The sequence below is a fragment of the Orbicella franksi genome, unplaced genomic scaffold, assembly GCF_964199315.1.
Source record: "Orbicella franksi unplaced genomic scaffold, jaOrbFran1.1 SCAFFOLD_832, whole genome shotgun sequence".
NCBI lineage: Eukaryota > Metazoa > Cnidaria > Anthozoa > Scleractinia > Merulinidae > Orbicella > Orbicella franksi.
Window position 1 is genome coordinate 1 of NW_027670608.1, and position 6,000 is coordinate 6,000.

Genomic DNA, 6,000 nt, shown 5'->3' on the forward strand with positions numbered 1-6,000 from the left:
CTTCTGTTTTTTTTTTTTTTTTTACACATTTTCCTCTCGGAAAAGTGAGGCTTTAGTGAGCTTGCAATGCCTATACAGTATATTGAACAACGTTTTAAATACTGGTAGGCCAACGATATCCTTAAATTCTAGTTTGGCTCCGAAAGCTTAAGGCAATAAAACAAAACACGTTATTCATTCATTCGTCAACCTCGATCTGATTTATTATTTCTTACCCCTCTCACCCCTGTTAAAGGTAGTAACTAAGGTACAATACTAGCCCCTCTACCCCGTCTTTTATTTCCGGCCAACTTCAAACATGGCTATTCCCCGCATTGACTTCATGTTAAAAAATGTTCAAAAAATGTTCGATGTTGTTGTGTATAGTGGTCAATGGATACAGGATATATAGGCCGGAAGTTAAAAGGACATGGGTTACTATTATTGATTACTTATTGGTGACCTATTGATTACTCATCGATTACCCATCATTGCTCATCAACTATCGTTGTGCACTAATATTACAAATTTCTTGCTTTTTGGTACCCATATTTTGTAAATTCTCTTAGTGTTTGTCTTTTATAACAGACGTTCTTGTTTACGTAATTACGCCTACGCTTAAGAAATGGTAAGCGTGCAGCATGCAGCGTGCAGCGTGCAGCGTGCAGCTATCGAGTTATGGATGCACGCGGGAGGTTGCTAAGCACGAAAGAAGCGTAAGAGTCACACGAGGTGATAGCTGAGTGCGACTCTAGCTTCCATAACTGGATAGTTGCATGCTACACGGTTACCACTTCTCTGATAACTTTCAGACTTTTGAGATAAACCGCGATAAACCGCGCGAAAATGTGTATTCAACAATCTGACAAGGCGACATATCAAAATTTTTCTTGAATAGTGGCGAGGTAATAGTTCCTCGGGCAAACAAACAATTTTAATGTGCTCAGTTAACCTAAACATCAAGCTGACAACAAACGGAAATGGCAGTCGGTAAAGGCGTTACTGAAGAATTCGTTAAGCTAAATTTGGATCATTTTACCGAAGAATTGAAAACAAACTGCACATGGTTGAAGCTTTTGGTGGTTGAGCTTTCTGTCCTTCACGGCCTTTTCGACGAGAGAAAAGAACAAACTGGAACCAGACATTTCTTAAAAGCGAGAGTGGCGAAGAAAGCGAACAAAACACCCCTGGCTTTGAGCTGCTTGAGATATCATTTATTCAATAGCCGGTTTGTCGGGTATGTTTTCTTTTCCACTTCCTTTTAAATGTTTGATGAGTTGCGCGTCTAAGGCTGAACTTAAACACATAAATGGCCTTTAAAAATGATCTCTGTCAGTTTCGTTGTTTGGTAAAATAAACTTAAATGTACGGTGGCCCATTAGGGACAACTTTACAAACCAGAAAAACACAAAATAGCGAAAAATATCACTGCAAACTAAATCAAAGATACTACGAATGAAGTCAAATCAGCACTGCCAATGAAAGATCGAATGCACTCCTATAATTAACACATGCACACCGCCAAAAAATTAAACGCACACTGCAAATGAAAGCAAAATGCACACTGCTAAGAAAGGTGGATTGCAGACTGCAAATAAAAGCAAAATCAATCCCCAAATAAAGTAAAAAAAAAAAAAAAAATCTCACAGTAAAAAAACTGAACACACACTGCAAATGAAAGCAAAATCAACACTGCAAACAAAAGTTAACCGCACGCCACAAATGAAAGGGAAATAAACTATGCGCACGCATTTCAACGACAAGGCCTGAGACCTGGTAGTAAGCTCTAAGATTCGCGCCCTTTTTCGAAGACAGAGTTAAATAAATATGGCGTCCAGTGGAAACTCGAGCAGCTCCAGCTAAGACGAATCGGCTGAAACAACTCAACACGGCGATTTACCTCGTGGGTCAGAAAGAGATGTTATTACGTATTACTTTTACAGAGGTGTTACGTATAAGCATATTACTCTGATGTTGGAGAAGCAACATAATATTACAATGAATCAGCGAACTCTTAAGCGAAGGCTGAAAGACTACGGACTTAAGAGACGTGAAAAAGTAGACGAGGAGCTCAAGGAGCGCGTCAGGGATCTCATTTTACAAGAAATATGTACTGGTCCTGATAGCCTTGATGGCTACAGGACTATGTGGCATGTCTTGCGTCTCAGACACCGGATTAATGTTCCTCGGCGATTAGTAGAGTCATTATTAAGGGAGGTCGATCGTAGGGGAGTGGAACACATAAGGAGCCGTTGCCTTCAGCGCAGGATGTATGTGTCACCTGGATCCAACTTCTGCTGGCACATGGACGGGTACGATAAACTAAAGCCGTTTGGCTTTTCCATTCACGGCTGTGTCGACGGCTTTAGCCGAAGAATTATTTGACTCGAGGTCCAACGATCGAACAAAAATCCAAAGTGTGTAGCAAGCTATTTCATTAAGCATGTCAGAGCAGCACACGGATGCCCGATGCGCGTCTATACTGACCTCGGTACTGAAAACGGTCTGGTTGCTGGAATACAGTGTTATTTGAGGGCTGAAGGATTGGATGAATATGCAGGATCGAAGTCTCACAAGTATGTATCGAGAACTAGGAATCAACGTACTGAATGTCAATGGTCACATTACAAGAAACAACGTTCAAGTTGGTGGATGGACTTTTTTCAAGACCTTCGTGAATCGGATATTCTCGATCTGATCAGTGACTTGCATAAAGAGGCTATTTGGTTTTGTTTTGCTGATCTGCTCCAGACTGATCTGGATAAGGTAACGGAATATTGGAACAGTCACCGGATCAGGAAGTCAAAGCATGCCACTGTTTCCGGTGTTCCCGGCATGATGTACCTCCTGCCTGAGGATTTTGGACACAGCGACTGCTTGGTTCCAGTATCCCCACACAAGATCACAGAAATGGAAAATAGGTTTGAAGGATTCGATAATGAAGATGATGAAACCAACCTAGTTTTCTGCGAGTATTTTCAATACGTCATGGAAAAAAATAGTTAATCCCACCCCACAAGCATTCTGGAAGCAGGAATTCTTTTTGAGAAGCTAATCAAGTTCGCAAAAGGTGAACCCTAAATTTCTCATGTTCTGTGACCAGGGAAAACACTTTGCTGAGGACTCCTGTGGAGTGAGGAAGGAGGCAAGAACATAATAGTTCATGCACTGCTACCAGCCAAATAACATATTGTGGGGTACCAGAAAATATCCCTACTCACCCCAAGGCCTTGGAAAGTCCATAGGGGAGGGGACTTTCCAAATCCAAAATCTTCAAAGAAAAAAGTTTGAACCAAAACTGGAATATCCGGAAGGCTGGGGTCAAACCAACAACAAACCTCTGCGGGAGGAGTATGGATATTATCTGGAACAACACAATCGTTTCTCACCATAAAATGGTGAGGGGCATCCTCTTCAATGGGATATGGGTATCATTTGACCTTCCTAGTGTAATGCAAACAAATTTACATGTTCATTTACTATGTTTCATTTCTGCATCTATGTCCGAGATACACTGAGAATTTTGAACAACCCATCTTCAATGACAAATCCATGTAATCCAAACAACAGGCTGCTTGCAAGTTACAGAATTTTAACAAATTTATTGAAACCATATTACTACTACACTCGAACATTCTGTCGGAAATGGCTTTGGCCAACACTTGGAGACAATAAAAGGTCATCTTAACTCTGCCAAAGGTCTTTTCGTGTGTTATTGCAGTGTCCATGTTAAATTTAAAATCACTGTATGTGGTCATGTGAGCCACCGGTAACTGTACCCAAAGGGCACAAGTAGAAACTGTTGGGAAACAAATTTGGTGGTCAGTGCTGCAATGAATGAATTTTACTGTTATGCCAAAACTGTTCTTCTCTGAGGGTAAAATTGGCCTCGTGGTTTTCCCAGTAAGAAACTGGAAAATATCGTTAGGGCCGTCGGTAGACTCATTGTCCACTGTACAATAAGAAAAAATATAAAAAGCTATCAGTACTAGTTTATAGAAACAATTAGCAACAAATCTATCAGTACTGGTTTACGATAGGTCTCTTTTCACTCTCTAGATTATGAGTGAAACACAAAATGAGATATACTAACTCCGGGAGAGGGAAGTTACCCCCCTATAAATATTGCAGGTGTGGTTGTTGAAAATTTTAAAAACACCCCTAAAACAACAAGAACAACAACAGCAACTTCATTTCACCTCAAAGGTGCCAGACTCTCATTTAGTGGGTGTTGCCTCCTAAGAGGCACAAATTCAAAAAAAAAAAAAAAAACACTGGCATTACTGTTTAAAAGGGAATAATTCAGAAACAAAAGCTATTTGCAAAACAAAAAACGTTTACAGTTACTTTCATTTTTTACATCCATAAACTTAAAGGCCCCTAAAAGGTACCAGGACAGCTCTAGCAGAACCCTCAGTGGTAACAATCTGCAAATGCTACCCATGAGATCCCTGGCCTTTTTGGGGGGAGTATTAGCTGTTAGCTCTTGGAGAATGATGGCCATGTCCTGCAGCATGTCCCCATATATGGTATTTTCTTCAAAAAAAAAAAAAACAAATCGATTACATTTATCACTTTTTCCAAAAGTGAACTTTTATAGGAAACCCTGACTCACTTTGGCGTCCTAAAGATTTGGAAGATTTGTCTAGCATCACTCTTGGAAAAATTGCTGTTCAGATTAAAATCACTATTATGGAATATACACTCATTTTGACAATTGCAATTTTTGTATTAGCTGGCCGATTTGAGATAATAAGGTACTCATGACTGTCTTCTGTTTCTTCAACATATTGATTGAAATGAGCCATTATAGCTGTTTCTTGTACTTTGTTTGTGGACCCTGATTGCGAGTATTCAGCATTTAATGCGTTCATCAAGTATGTAGATGTGACCTGCATTCAAACCAAAAAATTTAATCAGACCATTAACTTTGGGAATTCATTTGGAAAATCAATTAAACTGTTCAGTTATATAGTAAAGACTTTAATACAAAACTTATATGCCAAAGGATGAAGGTGAACAACAATAACAAGACAGGGGATACATGACTGATTGTGTGGAACACGTACAGCTGTCTAGGTACATCAATAAACTCAAATGCTCATCCCTTTGAATGGCAAAATCTTCCAAACTTAGTGAGGGAGATAAACAGCACAAGTGATTAAAAGGGAGGAAGGAAAACTTTACAAAGATAACAAAACACAAGGCAGGTGTCATCCAGGAAACTCTTACATTGTAATCCTCTCCTGGTACAAAGAGTTTTTGCATCAGTGATGGATATTCTTCCATGTATCTCAGAAAACCGTGAAGCTTCAGCCCCTCTCTCATCAAGCTCAGTTTTCACTCGCATAATGGTGTTCTGAAGTGTTATAACCCTAAAAACAAATTCTCTCTGTTACATATGCAAAGTCAACCATGACATGCAATATCACTGTTAAATTCGAAGTGAACAAATGCGGAAAAGTTTCTGATCCCTAGGTAGTTTCTTTAAAAACTGTTAGATACGTAGTACTTACATCTATTTCACATTTCAGATTTCAGGGTGTTTTCCCGAAGTTATAGAAACAAAGGTAGAGGTTAGGGAGAACAGTGCAAACCTGAACCACTGTCAGCTGTTTCCATTTCTGTTTGACATTCTCCCAACTAACTACATGTCTTTCCTTGATCTTTTAAATACACAGAGAAAATGTTCTATTTATTAGTAATTGTTTAATCCACCAAAAAGCTGCAGCATTTCAATGGAGTTACAGAGAATCGCTGCCTTTAGCCAAAGTAGTCCATAATAACTGACAAAGGACATGGATGTAGCATTTCAAATGAAGTAATTACATGCAAAAAGGCAACAGTTAAATACATCTTGGGATACTGTAAATGCTTGTACCTTAAAATAGTGTCCTTTTTCTCCAAAGAAATTTTGGATGTAAAGCCAGTATTCATTAAAACATCCATATTTGCATCATCTTGGAAAATGACTTGTAGTTCTTCATCGCAGTTCACTTCTTTAACCTGGTGACATATCAT

At 39.2% G+C, this 6,000-nt stretch overlaps 2 pseudogenes across 1 annotated transcript; one reads left to right on the plus strand and one right to left on the minus strand.

Moving 5' to 3' along the window:
• The first annotated feature begins 981 nt into the window (after nt 1-981).
• Nucleotides 982-3,060, plus strand: LOC145473237 (uncharacterized; annotated as a pseudogene).
• Nucleotides 3,061-4,522: 1,462 nt separating this feature from the next.
• On the minus strand, nt 4,523-5,994 carry LOC145473238 (uncharacterized; annotated as a pseudogene). The gene is made up of 3 exons (XR_014044436.1): nt 5,861-5,994; nt 5,212-5,354; nt 4,523-4,871 (listed from the first exon to the last, which is right to left on the minus strand). The product of XR_014044436.1 is annotated as an uncharacterized LOC145473238 (transcript).
• Nucleotides 5,995-6,000: the final 6 nt, after the last annotated feature.